At 38.8% G+C, this 20,534-nt stretch overlaps 1 protein-coding gene across 1 annotated transcript in view; it reads right to left on the reverse strand.

Moving 5' to 3' along the window:
- Positions 1-214: 214 nt before the first annotated feature.
- LOC126355380 (uncharacterized) overlaps positions 215-20,534 on the reverse strand; it is a 233,594-nt gene continuing 213,274 nt past the window's right edge. The window contains exon 5 of the mRNA XM_050005674.1: positions 215-586. The gene's annotated coding sequence lies outside the window, so the exon portion shown is untranslated. The remainder of the gene's footprint in view (positions 587-20,534) is intronic.

A 20,534-nucleotide genomic window follows, 5' to 3' on the forward strand; every position in this document is an offset into this window, starting at 1 on the left:
TAATAATATGGAAATCTGAGGTAGGTTTTAGGAACAATAATTTTGTCGACTGGAGGAAGGATTATACCAGTAATAGTCGTTTCAACTCACAGTTCACATACATCGGGCTGATCTGGTCCACTATTGGTAGTCAATTTTTTCTTTGCATGCAAGTATATATTCAATTAATTCGCTGTTTGTTAGCTTAAAGTATCCAGTAAGTTGTTAACAGCCATTAGTATGAAACACATTTATTGACATTCATAAAAAATCAACTGCCGAGATACTCGCGCACACTGAGCTCAAAAAAAGACCTTGTAACTTCTGTACTACATCGCTGTCACTGTCCAGATGAGTCCCTGCACATTATGCCACTGAAAGTAAACAAGTTCAGTCCTATGAGCAGTCGACGACTGACTACAGTTTGAATACGTGGAAGCCAGATCTCCTCCTCTGTGGGTGCCTCCGTTTGCTCGCAAAGTGAGTTGTCTCTTGCACGTTCTGTGAAGAGAGAGCGAGTAACGCCACTGTGACAGAAGGGACAGCCATCCTTCTTCCTGGCAGTCGCCGCATCGGCGAAGAACGTCGTTCCACAAAGGTGCCTTGTCTGCTGAAAAAGAAGAATTATTTCTGTATCACCCAGGTTTCAGTAGTAATACAATAATACATTCAGAAAGAATTTTCACTCTGCATCGGAGTGTGCGCTGATGTGAAACTTCCTGCTGGACCGAGATTTGAACTCGGGACCTTTGCCTTTCGCAGACAAGTGCTCTACCACTGAGCTACCCGAGGACGATTCATGACGAGGTAGTAGCGGAATCGAAGCTATGCGGACGGGTCTGAGTTGTGGTAACTCACATGGAGCCGGTACGGTAGCTTAGCGTTTTCGGTCAGAGGGTTCGCTGCCCTCTGTAATAAAAAAAACTGAGGGAGCGAATCAACAATGGACTTAAACAGGTGTCATGGGACGTCCGTCCCGAACATATGCAACGAACATTATTAAAAAAAAAAACGAAATCAGAAGAAAAAGATGGTAGAACACTTCTCTGCGAAAGGCAAGGGTCCTGAGTTCGAGTCTCGGTCGGACACACAGTTTTAATCTACCACAAAGTTAAATTTTTTTGCTGTGCATGCAATAAAACTGTCGCATGCAGCACCGACTTCTCAATTTATTTTTTCTTTACGATCAACAGTATTTGTGACGCATTTCGTAGATAGTATTCATATATGCCACTGAATGGACCACAAAAATTAGATCACTGTATGACAGTTCAGAACATAGTGAGACACGCGAAAAACTAATGCGCCACGCAAGATGTTTAAATTTATTACTTCGTTGCTACTAACTTTATTCACAACACTTTTCACAGACAGTATACAAATCTGCCGCTGAATCTACCTATAAAACTATGTCATTGTACGACACATAATTCAGAAGATATGACGTCATAAACACTGAGACGCGCATGATGCATTACGTTTCAATTTCTTACTTTTTTTGCTACTATTTCTACAGTAGTCATAACACATTTATCAGATAGTAGGCACATGTAACACTGGATGCACCTGCAAAATTATATCATTTTACAACACATTTTTCAAGAGATACGACTTGCTATACACTGATCTGTGTGAAAATGAGGACGGAATTAGCTAGAAATACAGGTGAAATATGTGTGTGAAATACAGGGTATTTAAATTGAATATACTTATTTCGAGTGCAGATATTTATTAAACTTTAAGACATACGAATATGAAACTTTACAAACATATTTACGAACCTATCAAGCTCGGATTACGGATGTTCAATATGTCCTCCATCAGCGACACGACCAATATCACATCGATACTCAAATTCCTCCCATACTCGAGCAAGCATGCCCTTCATCACTGATGTTATGACAGTACAGATCCAGTTCTTCCACTCTTCCAGGGTCTATGGGAGTGGTGGAACATAAACGTTGTTTTTAACAAAACCCCACAGGAAGAAGTCTGAGGGTGTCAAATCCGGTGACCGTGAAGCCCAGCTGAGACATGCTAAGTACCAGCTCCTTGACGACCAATCCAATGGTTGGGTGGAGTTTCATTCAGATATTCGCACATTTCGTGACTCCAGTGAGGGGGTGTCCCGTCTTGTTCAAAAATGAAGTTGTCTTCGTGCGGCCTCGGAATCAACCAGGTTTGTAACATATTGAGACCGTTAACCATGTTTCAATCAAAGAAGAATGGGCCGTAAACAGATGATACGGATATCGCACAAAGCACATTGACTTAGGGAGAATCTCGGACATCTTCAATGGCTACATGTGGGTTCTGTAGGCCCCAAATTCGAACATTGTGTTTGTTTATCTGACCACTTAGGGAAGTCGCTTCATCACTGAACACCATGCATTGTGCGAAAGTGTTATCATTGTCAATAGCATCAAGAATCTCGTTACAAAATGTCACACGTTTGCGTTTGTCATCAGGACGCAGAACTTGTAACAGCTGCAAATTGTAACGCTTCGTAACCAACCGACGTCTCAAAACACGCCAAATTGTTGTTTTAGACAGTTGTAACTCCCGACTGGCACGACGGGTTGATTTTGAAGGACTACGTAGGAAGACAGTTTGAATTCGTGCAACATTTTCTTCAGGAACACGAGGGCGGCCAGGACTCTTTCCTTTACATACACATCCTGTGTCTAGAAACTGTCGATACCATCTACGAATGTTCCACCCATTCGGAGGATCAATTTGGTACCTCAATCTGAAACGTCTTTGCATTGTAATCATGGAATTGCACTTCGAAGACTCGAGAACATAAAGTGATTTCTGTTGCGGCGTAGCCATTTGAAACATATGACGGTTACCTAGTGAAACAGAAGACAACTGACAGCTAGCGGCTATTAATATAAGCTAGACTATGTATTCGTTTCTCCAATAGCCGAGCCGAGGCGCAGCGATCGATAATTTGGACAAAATAATAGTTTTTAATACGTATATTCTTTTTGAAACATCCTGTATGTTAAACGTATGTGAAATAAACAGAAGCGAGAAGTCATCGCTGAACGCCACAGAAAGCCACTCAATGTCCCAGTTAACTCTGGCTCTAACCCATGCAGGTCTCTGTTTTCTGTGGTTTGATGTCAGCGGTAAGCGGCACATGGCAACTCGAGATCTCAATCCAACTCATTGTAACCAATTACCCGACAGTTCGTGGTGACACCATGTCTGTAACGCATGCCTCGATTTCTGCTATTGCCATCCACCTATTCCTCAGAGCCAGGTGAACAATCCTACGGTCCGCCTGCGGTGTAATGATGGGGGGCTTATAGATTAGTCGCCTTGTCACACTGCTATCTTGAGTCCATCTCGACACCACTGTTCCACAATCAATTCGCTTCAGCTAAGTGTCTTTGCGATATGTTAGCATGAAGGTGTTATGTCCTCTTGCCAATGATCTGATCTACCTCAGAGTCCAAAAGATGAGAAAATGCTGCTCTCGGCGTGCTATATCGCGATCTCCATCTGAAAAGTTCCAATAACGCTAGACAGTAACTGCACCCAGTAGCCTTCATGTACTCACCCCATTCTCAATCTGTAGGAATAGCTTTCTTCTGTACTGAAGATAGAGATAAAATTCCCACATAACAATGAAATTTTGATGAGCATTTGTCACAGACATAAAAATACTGGAGTATTGGTTTGGTAACGATCATGATGTGGTGTCGTCCAGAGATCGCAGTGTCACACCAAAGTCGGCAATGCACATCGATACCAGACAAATTAGCGAGGTATGGCTGCATGAGCAACAACAAACGAGAGGCACTCATGCAGATCACGGCCTCTCTCTTAACACAGCAGCACACTCGCACATAGGTCAATATCGAGCGGAGCATGTAAGCGCTCTGCTACAGTTTGAGTCCCCAGCTGAAACAGTCAAAACCATCGAGTAGGACTAAAGAGTTATTTAAGACTCAAACGGAAAAGAACTTCTGTAAATGTTGAACATTGTACTTCAAGTGAAGTAAGGGTTCTAAATTATCAAGCACTCGTCCGGCGAATCTTTTTATCATTCACACTATAAAGTGAATAAATATTTCATATGTTTAAGTTCCAATAACCCATGTCCCAGAGCAATCAAAGGCCCACAATTATGGTCGGACGATTGCAATTTCATCTGGTTTTAACACATCACGTAAAATATTACGTTTCCGTCAACGTAGCGGGATCGGAGTTGTGAATCCCGAATCTTACTACGAGGGCTAAACCAAGACTAAAGAATCTACTAAAACAATTTCACGAGTATAGTTCCTCCAGCTACACGGAGTGATGTTTCCTTCACCGAACGTGTGAAACACGTAGGTCTCATAGCGTTTAGAGAACACGGACGGTGGCAGAGGGTCTCTCTTCTTCGGCCGAGCGCAGCAGAAGAAGCAACATTTCTGGTTTAGTCATTAAAATTCGATGTATGTACTACTTACAGTGCGACTGTTTTAGTCTTTGTTCCCAGGAGTAACAGCAGTTTTAACTCTCCTTTGGCTCATAAGATTTAAGTAATGAAAGAAATAAATCAAATAAAAAGTGTTCTTAGCCTGGCTCCAGAAAAAAGAATGGTAATTCTATAATACTTAGACGCCGAATTTTTTACACTATATGTTCTCCGCAATAAATCTATCTTGAAGTAATTGCGTTAAATACGTTTCGCATCTCTATATTGTTGCGCCATGACATAATAACTGGCCATATTTTGTACGAGAGAGTGTTGTACCTAGACGATAGTGTGCCTAGGAACACATAATCTTTTTTGGTCGGTACTTCCGTCTGCTGACTGATTTTGGAATCACATGGAGCATACTCTCTAGAGACAGCCATAAGCAGTTGCCGTCATTTTCTACAGGTTTTGTTCTTGCTGTTCTAGGCAGTATGTGTAAATATTTCGAGTTCTTCGTGTTTAAATGCTGGATAGTGTATTAAAGCTATTTGGAACAGATAATTAATTCTTCATTTACAGGATTTTGTGGTAAAACAAGTTATATAAGTTGAAGACGGTAAAGCCATAGTTCATAGGTCGTACACTATGTTATATCTTGAAACGACATAAAGTCTTTTGCCATCGAACACTTGATATTTACAAATGAACTGAGTTTTTTAAATTTATTAACAATTTTATCTGTCTCGAAAACTGAAGTTCGTGTGTTTCCAGTAGCTTCTATTTCAAAATGTGTTTCACTTGGAACTGGTATTTGATAATATTTCACTTACTGATCCTTGGTCTGCAATAGAGTAATAATGTAATATACAGTCGACTAAATACATTATTGACAAGATTTTCTCGACTGAAACGCTTTCTTAATTTCAGTCGACTATTTGTTGCTAGGTACATGACCACGTTGCACCTTGAAACATGTTTTCACATATTCCGGAGTAATTTTTGAAATTTCCGAAAAAGACTGCAGTACATAAATGGTGATTGCCATCATTTAAAAGTAGAATAAGAACTTATATTAAACTTCAATTACAGGAACGGCTACAGCGAAAATCTGAAAATTGTTCCAACGTACAACATTCTCCCCTATCAGTTCGTAAAGAATATCCTCGACAGCATGAGTAAACAGCACTCCTCAAAATTTTTTTCAGCAAAGTGAGAGAATTCAGTAACATCTTCTCACCATTGCATGGTGGGCTCTTTACAATCACGTTCAACTATTGTGTTTGATTTCTTCAAACCTCAACTGTAATAGAATACTGAGGTGACAAAAGTCACGGGATAGCTATATGCACATACACAGATCGCAGCAGAATCGTGTACACAAGGTATAAAAGGGCTCTGCATGGGCGGAGCTGTCATCAATACTCAGGTGATTCATGCAAAAATGTTTCCGACGTGATTATGGTCGCACGACAAGATTTAACAGACTTTAAGCGTGGAATAGTAGTTGGAGCTAGAGGTATGGGACATTGAAGTTTGGAAATCGTTAGGGTATTCAATGTTCCGAGATCCACAGTGTCAAGAGTGTGCCGAGAATACCAAATTTCAGGCATTGTCTCTGACCACGGGCAACGCCGTGGCAGAGGGCGTTCACTTAACGAGAGCAGGAGCGTTTGCGTAGAGTTGTCAGACAAGCAACCGCAGAAATCAATGTGCAACTAATGTATCCGTTGGTAAAGTGTGGTGTAATTTGGCGTTAATGGGCGATGAGAACAGAAGAGCGACACGAATGCCTTTCTTAACAGCACGACATCGCCTGCAGCGTCTATCCTGGGCTCTTTACCACATCGGTTGGACCCTGGAAAACCGTGACCTGGACAGATTAGTTCCGATTACAGTTGGTAAGAGCTGATGGCAAGGTTCGAGTGTGGAACAAACCACGCGAAGCCGTACAAGTCGCCAACACGGCACTGTACAAAGTGCTGGTGGCACCATAAAAGTGTAGGCTGTTACATGAAAATGCACGGATGGTTATGTTGTGCTACTTGGAGACCATTTGCAGTTGTTTATGAGCTTCATGTTGCCAAACAACAAAGCAATTTTTATGGGTGACAAAGCGCCATGTAAACGGGCCATAATTGTTCACGATGCTTGAAGAACATTCTGGACAATTCGATTGAATGATTTGACCACCCAAATCACCTGACATGAATCCCACCGAACTATTACAGACCTAACTGAGAGGTCATGTCGTGCACAAAATCCTGCACCGGCATGACTTTCGCAATTATGGCCTGCTATAGCGGCAGCAAGGCTCAATATTTCTGCAGGGAACTTCCAACGACTTATTGAGTCCATGCCACGTCGAGTTGCTGCACTACACCGGGAAAATGGTAGTCTGACGCGTTATTAGGAAATATCCCATGACCTCTGTCACCTCAGTGTACATCCATTGGCTGAAAGACTTCTCCTCTAAGAAATTCATTGGTTTCAACAACTTTTTACCAGCATTCATCTTTCGCCGTATTCATTTGTTAGCGTGACATGTTAATTTCTGCACGGACGCTATAATGATATCGCCGGCCGGTGTGGCCGTGCGGTTCTAGGCGCTTCAGTCTGGAATCGCGTGACCGCTACTGTCGCAGGTTCGAATCCTGCCTCGGGCATGGATGTGTGTGATGTCCTTAGGTTAGTTAGGTTTAAGTAGTTCTAAGTTCTAGGTGACTGATGACCACAGATGTTAAGTCCCATAGTGCTCAGAGCCATTTGAATCATTATAATGATATCTTACTAGCGAACTAAAACCACAATGTTTCATGTGTAACAAGTATTGCCATTTGGACACCATTTTAAATTTTAAGGATTCTGTAAGTTTTCTGAGTCTCACATTTAATTTGACGCTGTAATGGCTACCCTACCAAACATACTTGAGGGAAGGTCCTTCAGTGCACTGAACATTTCGTGTGAAAGTTCACTAATGTCAAAAGGATCCTCTTTAAAACTAGAAAACTATTTTCTTTCGGTGCTCGGTCAGGTGGTTCTATCTCAATAAATGGTGCAAATGTTTCTGCCTGTCTCCGCTGACGTCTAGTCTCTACTGAACACAAACAGGAGAATACGTCGGAAGTGTTCCGATTTCTCCACTTGGCACTTCATTTTCTAGCGTCCACAACTCTACTCACTATCTCAAAATTACAAAATGACAATATGTAAACATATAGCAACAGTGAACTAGAAATAAAAAATGACAATCGATTAATAAACCCATAGTAACCGGAATACCGACATGCAAAACAAAAACACTACGAGCTGATGCACCAACATAATAGTAAACAAAAGATTTAGAGATAGGAGTCTTCTCTTAATGCAGCCAATCTCGAACGGCTATCTTGTCTAGGACCCTAGAAAACAGACGACTTGAACGACAAATGTAATACATTTCTTTTAATCTTTATTACTTTCTTTAATAACTCCTTCCTATTGCAAAAATGCAGGCACATATGCAGTACCAATAAAGAACCGATTTCGATAACTCATGGCTAAGTAATGTTATCAGACAGGCTAAAAGAATACATTACACCAAAGCTCTCAGAGCATGGGCCAGCACATGTTTCGAATACGTTGCAGAAGTTTCGCTTGGAAGGCCTTACATATCCTCTACACAGCCCCAATCTGTCCCGATGCGAATTCCATATTTTCGGAGCCGTGAATCAAAGTATTCGTGGCCGTCGATTTTCTTCAGACAAAGAAGTGCACGCCTGGGCACAATCCATTTTTCCCTAGGCGACCGTAAAGATTCTTCCATGAAGACATCGTCTGTCTAGTCTCACAGTGAGATACATACAGTAAGAGATATGGCGATTGATTATGAAATGTCCGGCCCTGGTGGCTGAGTGATCTGCGCGACGGAATGTCATACCTAACGGGCCGGGTTCAGTTCCCAGCTGGGGTCGGAGTTTTTCTCCAATCAGGGACTGGGTGTTGTGCTGTCCTTATCATCATCGTTTCATCTCCATCGACACGCAAGTAGCCGAAGTGGCATCAACACGAAAGACTTGCACCAGGCGAACGGTCTACCCGACGGGAGGCCCTAGCCACACGGCATTTCCATTTCCATATTATGAAATAATAAACGGTTTACTTACTCTTTTTCCACCTTTCTCGTTTTCATTTGACTGCCCCGTGTACTTAACTGTGGCGTTTCTCATTTCGACCACTGAGTGTAATGGTGTCTTTCTAACTTGACTGTTGAAATAACACAGTTTGTGACAGGACCGTTCAATGTTTGTTGCTTGTGGGGCGCCGGCTTAAGTTTAGCACATTTTCATTGTGTGTGTTTCATATTAAGACAAGAGGGGAGAACCTACTTCAGTAACTGATCCTCTGTTCTAGCAGACAAATGTGATACGGTGCTTAAGATTATGTTAATTGTTTCACTTTCTCCTTAAATTATTTGGGAGAAGCCCTATTAGCCCTATTAGCTGTGTAAATAGGCTGTTCAGGCTTTTATGTTGGTAACGCAACGTAGCGCTCTGTATGAAAATCATTGACTGTGCTGTGTGCAGTCTGTGGCTGGTTGGACTCATTGTTGGAATATTCGCTTGTGTAGTGTTGGGCGGTTGGATCTGAACAGCGCGTAGCGTTGTGCAGTTGGAGGTGAGCCGCCAGCAGTGGTGGGTGTGGAGAGAGAGATGCCAGAGTTCAGAGAGCGGACGATCTGGACGTGTGTCCGTCAGAAAAAGTAAATTTGAAAGAATGGATGACATGAACTGATATATATATATTATGACTTTTGAACACTATTAAGGTAAATACATTGTTTGTTCTCTATCAAAATCTTTCATTTGCTAACTATGCCTATCAGTAGTTACTGCCTTCAGTAGTTAGAATCTTTTATTTAGCTTGCAGCATTGGTGCTCGTTGTATTGCAGTAGTTCGAGTATCGAAGATTTTTGTGAGGTAAGTGATTCATGAAAGGTATAGGTTATTGTTAGTCATGGCCATTCTTTTGTAGGGATTTTTGAAAGTCAGATTGCATTGCGCTAAAAATATAGTGTGTGTCAGTTTAGTGGTGATCAGAATAAGTAAAGAGAGAACTGTCTGAGTACGTCCAGATTTGCTCAGCTGTTTGAAAATCAAATAACGTAAGAGGTTTTCCAGCACAGTCGTGCTTCATTTTTAATGGGACGTTTCAGTTGGTTCATTCTCGATTTTTTTGAAAGTGACCAGATAGACGAACTGTCCTGATTTATTATTTTAGCCTTTATTTTGTTGATTGGTTAGTTTCGAAAGCATATTTTAAAACTGAGAAAGCCGCCTATCTTACATTCTGCGGGACTTGGTATTATTAGGTAGACGAAGGAGAATGTAAATGGAAAAAGTCTGATGAAAGTTTTAGGTGAGGATACATTCGATGAATATTTACTCTTGTGATTCTTAACAACATTCGTATCATATTAATTTAACAAAGGTGCTAATAACCTTGCTGCTAGGCGCCCTAAACACACACACACACACACACACACACACACACACACACAGAATGGCTCTGAGTATAATGGGACTTAACATCTGTGGTCATCAGTCCCCTAGCACTTAGAACTACTTAAACCTAACTAACCTAAGGACATCACACACATCCATGCCCCAGGCAGGATTCGAGCCTGCGACCGTAGCGGTCGCGCGGTTACTCTCTCTCTCTCTCTCTCTCTCACACACACACACACACACACACGCACACAAACACAAACACATGTCTGCATGATTGCACAAGGTTCAATTAAAACGCACGAACACATTAATTCGTTTACTTATTGCCATAAGTATTTAACTATCGATACTCTTTTTGGGAAACGGTGCGGAATTAAAACGAAATTATGGTCGTGTACGTTTCCTCAGGACCTAATACATAACAGAATTTTCAGCTGACCCGGTGCAATTCCCACATTTAACCAAACATTTTTTTGAAAGTGACTAGATAAACGAACTGTCCTGATTTATTATTTTAGCCCATATTTTGTTGATTGGTTAATTTCGAAAGCATATTTTAAAACTGAGAAAGCCGACACTCTGTGACGGAGAAATATTGTCGAACATTCATGTTTAAAGTTAAGAGATGGAACTATGGATATTTTATTACAGATACGCATTTAATCATTTATTATTCTGCACCACTTACTGTTGGTGGTTCCACTGCGATCAACAAGTACTCATTTAATGTTGATTAGCCTGCGATATCCTCTTTATACATGGTTTTCCTGTTGTCAGAAGTTATCAGTGTGTACACAACTGTGGACACCGCACGTGTAACGTCAGCGATAAAAATATATTCTAGCAAAAAATTGATCAAATTGATCCGTGCGATCCCATCATGCAGGTATAGATGAACCAGGGAGCGGTCTCAGACGCCGATAAATTTCGGTTCTGTGTCCATATTTTTACCCACTTCGGTGTGTAAGAAAAAATATATATCTTCGCGAAATACATTAGAAGTTATCCAGTTAATGTAACAGTTCTGTGAATTTAGATCGCAAATATTGTGCAACACTGAAAAAACAATGGAAAGTATAGTGCAGTGGTCTGTGATTTAGGACTGTTCAAAGAAAAGAAATATTTTTCGGGCTCGGAGACCGGCATGTCGGATCATGTTGCTTTCTGACTTTCGTCAGTAGCTCTTCTAGAAACTGCTGCAGGGCTCTGGGGGTGTCCACCTGAGGCATTACCGAAATATCAGCAGTCACTGCGGTCAGTATTTCTTCACGTACGATAAAATTATACAAAAGCATTAATTCGTTTACTGCATTAGTTAGTTCTAAAATTCTGAAGCCTCTCTAGTGTTGTTGTAGGCTGAGTTACCGGAACAGTAGTCGCTGGCCTCTTGATGCACCATAAATCTGGAGTACCTATGTGACAGAACGCAAGGTCTCTCTCACAATTGTACACTAGTTCTGTGAGACAGGTGTGGTCTACAGTTCTTTAGTTCGTTCGGTTTTATTATTGGCTCTCGTTTTGAATTTCTGGCTAGGAAGTTTGAAGAAAGGCCTGTTGCAGTTTCACAACTATTGAACCCCACACAAGGAACGTATGAATAAAGATACAAAAGTAAGATACACTTCCGAAAAGAAAAATATTGCACTCTTTTAGAACTTTCCCGTTTACTCAAGATTTATTGTTGCAACAGTGGAGTATATGAAATGCTTATATATACAGATCAATAGCAGAAGCAGTTACGAGGTGGCAGATATGGAACTTGCTGAAAAACCCATATTAGTACGTGATGTAGTCTTCACTGGCGGCAATGCAGGCGCTAACTTTGGCATCCACTCGATCGTACATATGGCGAATGTTGTTCTGGGATACGTTATGCCACGCCTGCTCGACCTGTTCACTTGGTTTTGTATAGTTGGGGGTTGACGAGTCACACAAATAACTTCTCGTCCCATCAAACCCACACGTACTCAATTGAAGCCAAGTCCGGAGATTGTGCTGGCCAGGACAGCTGCTGGGCGTCTTGCGGAGCACGTAGAGTTTCACGGGCTGTGTGGGCAAGCATTTCCTGTTGGAGCAACATATCACCTTCCTGTTGCAATAATGGCACAATAATGGGTGTAACAACATTCTGCACGTACCGAACGCTGTTTATCGTAGCCTCCAGAAACACCAAAGCTGAATGAGAGCTGCAGCTTAAGGCCATAAGGCATGAGGTGGGGCAGTGTGTCTTGGGCGAATGCACTTTACGAGACAGCGCTGAATAGGTCTACATCGTACACTCAAACGACCATTATTTGCGCGCAGGCAGAATCTGCTTTCGTCGCTGAGAACCACTGCACGCCATTCCGTCTTCCTTGTCATCCTCAGACGGCACCAGCCGAGCCTTGCACGTCGATGCTGTGGCGTGACAGGAGAACGGCCATAGGTGTGGGTGACGTAGTCCTACTGTTAACAAACAGCTCGCAACAATTAGTATTGACATGTCTGGGCTCATAATCCCTCTTATCTGTGATGTGGTGGCTGTACGGGCTGCTACTATTGCCCTTACAATACGACGATCCTAGTGGGAATCTGTGCTGCGTGGACATCCACAATCTCGTCTATGGATGTGAGAATGTTCTCGAGACCACTGATACCAACACCGTTGCACAATAGACGCAGCACGTTCGACTTGTGTGACTGTTTCAGAAAGAGCCATCCCGCCACTTGGAAGGCCATAATTTGCCCCTTTCAAACTCGCCCAGTTGACAGTAGGAAGCGCGAGTGCCTTTCCGTGGTGTGCTTGTCTGTCTGCTACATACGTTTGCACTACACTGAGCTTTCTGGCTGCGAGCATTCTCTATTGAAGGATAGACACAGATAGTGCTTTGGTAGCTATGGCACTACGCTATTTGTTGGTAGATGACGTTGAAACCATTGTCAGTACGTTTCCTATTTCCCAGGTGGCACATCCGTCATTGAATCAAAACTGACGTCATCTTTCCAGGTGTACTAATTTTTTTTCAGGCAGTGTAATCCCGAAAACTTGAATAACCACTGGAGGCCTGTAGTCAACACTTTTACGTGGCATAACACTACTGTATTTTTCTCATCGTTACGGATCAACTGAGGACCATGTCAAGATAACCCTTTATTTCTCTTTTCCTTCCTCCGATTTTCTTTGATTTTCTCAGAATGGGCTCTTTTCCTCACATTTGACCATTTGACACCAGTTGTTCTTCGTTTCTTTTAGCTTACTGAAAACTTTTCAATTTCTTCACTTCTAGTCTGATTCTGTCTCTATATAAGTCTGCTATTCAATCTACATTTCTTCTAAGTCATTTCTCATCTTGCCTCCCAACCCAGTTTCTTTGTCTGTTTAACTGTTCTGGAAGATTACTTGGACATTATTTGTTAATTTGTCTTCCTCCGTTCTCTCTAGATGTCCATAAACTATAACACATCATTTCCATGTCACGTCAGTTACTTTAGGGCAGAATCAGTGTATTTCTGTATTTAGCCCAAAAACCCAATTGGCATTTTCGTTCTTTATTGGAACAAATATTTTTCGCTGAATGCTTCATTGTATCTTTTCCAGATCTTCTAATACCCTTTTGCATCTGGATAAAAGTAGTGTTTCTGATCCACAGAGGACTACTGTTTTTTTAACTCTATTATAATGTCTTAATTTAATATCTGTAGAAAAACATTTTTATTGTACAAGTTTATTACATAATGCCTGCTCTTTTCATTTTTTAGTCTTGATTTTACCTGCTTCTTTTTCACTTTTCATATTCATATTTTCTCCCATATATTTAAAGTTGTCTGTTTTCTTGATGTTACCATACTTGATTTTTAAAATTCTTGTTGGCTTACTTTCATTGGTCATGTGCTCTGTCTTTTCACATGACATCTGTAGATCTGTCATCTCAGTTGTCTCCTTCAGAAGTTCTGGTCCTTTCCTTGCATTCTCTGAGGTTCCCTCTGTAACTATGAGAGCAATTTATTACTTCCTTCCATTTAACTAACTTAACATAGTTATTAACTTTTTGTTTTTATGCCTCTGTTTTACAATCACTTACAAAAAATAACAGTAAAAAGCTGTCTCCTTGTCTGACACCTAATACAATTTGGCAGGGACTAAGTTGTTTCGAGAAGTTTAGCTTTAGGTACTGTGTTTGTAAGTGTTTCTTTAACTACTTCCAGAGCTTTCCTGTCTACTGTAAATTCCTTCAGGGTTTTGAGGAGGGAGTCACTGTCTATTGAAACACATGCCTTTTTAAAATTAAGAAATGTTTGCTCAGTTTTTTAATTTGATATTTTCATTTAAGCAATTATTTGTTTAAAATTTAGAATTTTTCTCTGGACAGGATCTGTTACTTCTAAATCAAGTTTGATACCCTCAGATTTGTTTATCTAACTAAGGATATGACATGTCCAGAAGAGCTTTCGATAAGATTTTGTATTCAGAGGATTGCAGTGAAATTCCTCATAATTATTGATATCTGTTTTGTTCCCCATTTTATAAAGAGGGTGAATTAATGTGACTTTCTAGTTTTCTGGAATTGTTTCATTGTTCTGTAGAATGCACAGCAGTGCTATTATAACAGCACTACTATTATTATTGTTAAATGCATCACTCTTTGAGATCTTCATCGAAATCTTGCCATTTTTTCTTTCTTTTCTCTGTCTATTTAGACTTCTTTGTGTCAATTTTCTGTTGTCTCCTGCCTCAGAATCCTTCACTTGGGTTACTCTCTGATGCTGGTTCTCCAATGTTTGTTGTCCCTCTTGGTACACAGAATGTATCATGTTAATGACCACTGAGTTAATGTACTGTACCTCATACAACATAACAATTTCTGATGTGTTATATCATTAGTTTTTTATTTACAAAATTTTGTAGTTGTTAATGAACTTAATATGTTTCTAGTATTTAATCTTTCTTGTATTATCAGTACTCATAAATGGTATAATCTGACATAATTACCATAAAGGATTATGACTATAATATAAGTTAAATGGTTATTTGACATTGCAGTAGTGAAGCCATAGTCACAATACATACAACCAAGAAACCACCTCCCCCCTCTTCCCTTTCCATACAGTGAGTATAGTTTACTCACTGCCCCTTTCCCTTACATCCTCCCCCATCCACCCTCCCTCCTCCTATCTCCTTCAGATATACAACACATCCAGTGCTATATGCTTGTTATATATAGTGTTTTGATGTGATACATAGTTATTATATCTAGTAAACAGGATTTTAATTTGTTCTTATAATTGTCTCTGTGAAAGACTGTAACAAATGACAGCTTAATGGGAAGCATGGGTCTGGTATTTTTTAATTTGTGTACAACAATATATTGGTTGTTAGAATGCTGTATTGAGATGAAACTTAGTTTCTTTGGTATAATACCAATGTATACCAGCATTTTGGTTTGTACACCAATGTTTGTACTAAATATCAGAAAAAATAGCAAAAAATAGGCTACAAATTTTATTTAACAAGAAATATCTTTGCATAAAATAGTCCCAAAGTATGCAAAAATCAGTATAATAATAAAAATAAATTAGCACAGTTACTTAAAGCTAGAAGTGAAAAGCTTGGGTTAACTTGCAGATAAGAGAATTTTATAAACAATACAGTATTTTAACAACGAAAGTCAATAAATGTAGGAATACTTAAAAAAATTATCTATTACAAGAACATCTCATTGCAATGCAATATGTTATATACACGAAAGTGAATAAGTCTCTCAGACCAATACAGAAAAGACATGATAACAAAATTAAGTTTTTGTTGTTAGTAAATAATTGTATGTGTGAAATACAGCAGGCAAATAAGAATAAGTTTGAAGATAGAATGATTAACCTTACTGGCATTACTTTTACTGAAGAAGAGGTGAAGCTGCTTAATAAAAGTTTACAATATAATATCCCAAAGAATTAGGCAGAAACAGAATTAATGAGACCATTGCAGAGTTAATAATAGCAACAAAAATGACTAAATAGAAAAATCCTGAAACAGCTAATAGTGGTGTACAGGTAGCTACAGCAAACAATGCTGAAAGTAAAAATTCCCAAAATAGAAATACAGAAGAAACTATTTTAAAAACCATTAATAAAAAGCTTCATGAGAATAAAATATTAACAACCAAGGTAGACAAAAGCAACACCATTGTTTTGATTAGTGATAATGATTACACTAAAAAAACAGAAGAATTATTATTAAGTAACGACATTATAGAAGTTAACAAAGAATCAACTAACAAGTTTCATACAATGCTTAAAAAGCATTACTTTTTACTGATAGGGAGAAAAAAAGCATGATTGTGTCACTACCTAAGTTAAGATCACAGGTTAAAACACATAAATTAGACAAAATAATCAGGCTGATTGTGAATAATGCGACATCACCGAACTATGAGTTAAATACAATACTGAATAAAAAATTAAAGAGTTGTATAACATGCAACATCATACTAATGTGAAAAACAGTTTAGAATTAATACAAGTTTTGAATAGTATTAAAATTTCTCAGCAGTCATGTCTTGCATCTCATGATATTACCAATTTATATACTAACTTTCCAATTGCAGAGACAGTTGCAGTTATTAAGGAAAATAAGAAATCAGAACCTGGGGAGATTATTGAATTAACTGAACTTCTAGAAATGCCATTACAGTACAATTATTTTCCATTTAATAAGAAAATTTACATAAAAAAGAAGGGTTAGGAATGTGTAACTGTCTGACTGGAACACTTGCCGATATTTTTGTAAACCATGTGGAAAATTCCTTTTTTGTGCAACATAAAGAAATAGCACAGAAAGTGGTGTACTATAAAATATAAGTAGATGATACTATAATTAGGATAAATGGTACAGAGCAAGACATGGTAAGTGTTAAACACCGTATTAATAAAATGCACAAAAATGTGCAGTTTACTGTAGAGTTAGAAGAAGGCAATTCTTTGGATTTTCTTGATCTAACTATAAAGAAAGTAGGTGATTCCCATTTGTACAGTATCTACAAGAAATCGACAAACAGTGATGTGATTATAAATGGAACATCCTGTCACCCTGCAAATTGCAAAAGAAACTTTTTTTTAATTCTGTGAGCTACAAGTTATTAAGAACAACACTTCCAGAAGTAGAGATTAAAAAAGAATTACAAATTTTGAGACAGATTGCCAGTGATAATGCCATATGAAAGAGTTTTCGTAGATAAAATATATAATAAAAATAAAGATTTAATTGAAAATAAAAAGGAAGAGGGAAATAAACGGAATAATGAAGAAAAATGTTCTTATGTTTCAGTGCCTTATCGAGGCAAGATTCCTGAAAAAGTTGATAGGCACTTTAGAAAGAATAAAATCAAAATAGCTCTCAAGACAGATAATTTATTAAAACACAAGTTACAACATAATGTAAGGAGTAATGGAGACAAGTATGATAGGTCAGGAGTACATAAATTGGAAAATTCAGATTGCAATTCACTGTATATATGACAGATGGGTAGAGCACTTAACATTTGGTTTAGAGAGCATCTGTATGGGCGAAACAACACTGGGTTGCATTTAAAAACTACTAAACACATGGTGGGGGACATCAGGCATAATATGGCTATATTACATAGGGAAAAAGGGGCATGTACTGGACTTACTGGAGAATACTAATATATACAATTTCCACAAGAAAGAGTGTGATAGAATTTTAAATGAACAGGCTGATTGCAAATATCAGAACATTTTAATTTTTTGATGAGGTTATATAGCAATATGTACTAAGCACTAATTTAGCTATAACTTTGAAAATGGCTAATGAAATGTTCTTCATTTTGGGTAAATTAAAAAGGGCAAATTGTCTGAATTAAACAGTAATTAGTTTACCACTTTGTATATCCTTAACATTATATAGTTGTCCATCAGTACATATACACCATGTTACTGGCCTAATATAAAAAAAAATATTTAGGTTGCTTACTTTATATATTTTGGATCAGGTTGTCTTTGTGTATGGCAGAGTTAGATAAAATGCACTTTGCAGTTATGTGATAGTTGGACTTTTAGTTGCTTTCAATACTTACGTTTTTTGTGGTGTTTATTCCGTTACATAAGGTAAAGAATCGTACAGATTAAATAGCCTACCATGTTAGATGTTGTGATTGTCTACTACATATAACTAGCGTTGTGATAAATTACTTTTATATGTACCTGTTGTGTTAATTAATATCTTGTACACACTCTGTACCTATTATCGTAGGTTGCTTTTATCATTATTTAAGATTGCTGGAATGTAGTATCTAGAATGTAGTTTCAGGTTTGCAGTAACTGTGATTTGTTGTCTACTGTTACTGCTCTCTCATGCTTCGGAGGCTCACATAAAAAAAGCTATTTTACAATTGTATATGTACAATTACATGATAACAGTATAGTCTTTTAATTTCTTAATATTAATTTTGATGGATATATATATATATATATATATATATATATATATATATATATATATATATATATATATATATATATATATATATATTTCTGTAACTCTCCTCCTCTTCCCCTCCCTCTCATGTTTTTATACAATCAAGAAACACCCCCTTCCCTTTCCATGCAATAAGTATAGATTACTCGCTGCCCCTTTCCCTTACATTCGTCCCTCATTCTCCCCTCTTCTCCTCCCCTCTCACCTCCCCCATTCAAATACACAACACATCCAGCCGTTTATGCTTGTGGTATACAGTGTTTTGATGCGATATATAGTAATTATACCTGGTAAATAGGATTTTAATTTGAAACTGTGAACAATGTATACCAGTGTTTTGATTTTAATACCAGGGTTTGTTTGTGTTTATATTTCAACTAGAGACTAGTTTCGTTAACACTTGAAAGTGGCGCCATGTTGCGCCCGTTATTGTACATTATGTGGGTCCTGCTTTTTTTCTTTTGCTTCTTTACTACGTTCATGCCTTCTAGTGAAGGAATGGGTTGCCAGGCAAATGGAGCAATGTTATGTCAGCAAGTTAGTAGTGTGTCAGTCTTACACGAGAATAAAGTGTGTTTTGGGATTTTTTTTGGAACATAGTAAAACCCAGTGGCGTAGCGTGAGGGGAGACTTTGAGACTTAGTCTCCCCTGTATTCGTTCTTAAAAAAGGTGCAATAGTAATTCATAACAAAAATATAAATAACTTTCTGCTAAGAGCTCTAAATGTGCGAAGACATCAGTCTTGTAGCCCGCGCCGCACCCTGAGTATTGGTGTACCGGCCTGTTTGAGACTCGACTGCTCTCAGTCTCTGCCTTACCTGGCTGTGTGCGCCTGCGCCCCCTCCACTTCCCCAACTTCCACGAAGGCCGGTGCGGTGCACTTGCTAGCAGACTAGTCTCTGCCGCTTCTATGCTGGCTTTTAACACGGAAGTGAACAGCCGCGCGGTTTGTGTTCATAGTCATTCTTGTGTGATTTTAGAGCACATTTTTGTTGTGTCGCCAACATGAGTGAGCGAGCAACTGAACAACTTATAGAATTTTTATTAAATACGCCTTTTTCTACGTTAACGTACCGTACGAAAAAAAGTGCGAATTAAAAGACAAACGACCCACTCCTATACTCGGTGTAGTTTTAAGTGAAGTCAAACAAAAACTCACTTTTCAGACAGTACGAAAAGTATACTTGGCTGACTGCGAATGCAGTTAATAACAGATTATATTGTTATATATGTCTTCTGTTTGGTGGTGAAAAGGAATGGTGCAATGAGGGCATTTGTACAATAAAGAACTTTGACAGGAAAGCACCAAAACATCAGATATCAAAACGTCACCTGCAGAACAAAGAATCATTTCAGTTACTGCGCAATAGTAGAATTGAGCACGCTCTTTCTCAAGCCGCTCGTCTGACAGCAATAAAATACAACAAACAAGTTGCATCCAACAGGAGAGTATTGGCTTGTATTATTCAGGCAATTGTGTTTCTTTGTAAACAAGAACTGGCCCTTCGCGGCAATCGAGAAGATGAATCCTTCAGCTACAAAGGTAACTGTCTGGAATTGTTGGATTTACTAGCTCAAGGAGAGCAGTTAATCCAAGACCATCTGTCATCATCTTCAAACTTTAAAGGAACTTCTCCAGATATAGAGAATGATGTAAGAAAAATGATAACTCTGGCAGTTAATGAGAAAATAAGATCTGAAATTCAGAACTGCAATTTCATTTCGATTCAAGCTGATGAAATATTAGACGTGTCACGCAAGAGTCAAATGAGTATAAAACCTAGATACTTTATTGAAGACAAAATTGAGGAAAGATTCGTTGGATTTTACGCTGTTTCTGGAGATAAAACTGCTGTAGGTTTGTCAAACATTATTAATGAAGTATTGAAAGAATGAAATGTGGAAAGAATAGTGGTTAGTCAAACATATGATGGCGTTTCAGTAATGCCGGACAGAGAAAGAGGACTACAGCAATTCATTGTTACGCACACGAACTGAATTTGGTACTGTTACATGCCTCCAAAATCATAAGTACGCATGTTTGTAAGTGATTTTACTACATTCCATTCGTTTGTCAGCAGATCATCAAAACGAACTGTATTGCTAACTGAGAAAGGATTTAAACTGCCACATGCAAGCAAAGCTCGCTGGAACTGTCATTCGAGGGCAGTTTCAACAAT

Source organism: Schistocerca gregaria, chromosome 3, assembly GCF_023897955.1.
Source record: "Schistocerca gregaria isolate iqSchGreg1 chromosome 3, iqSchGreg1.2, whole genome shotgun sequence".
Taxonomy (NCBI): Eukaryota; Metazoa; Arthropoda; class Insecta; order Orthoptera; family Acrididae; genus Schistocerca; species Schistocerca gregaria.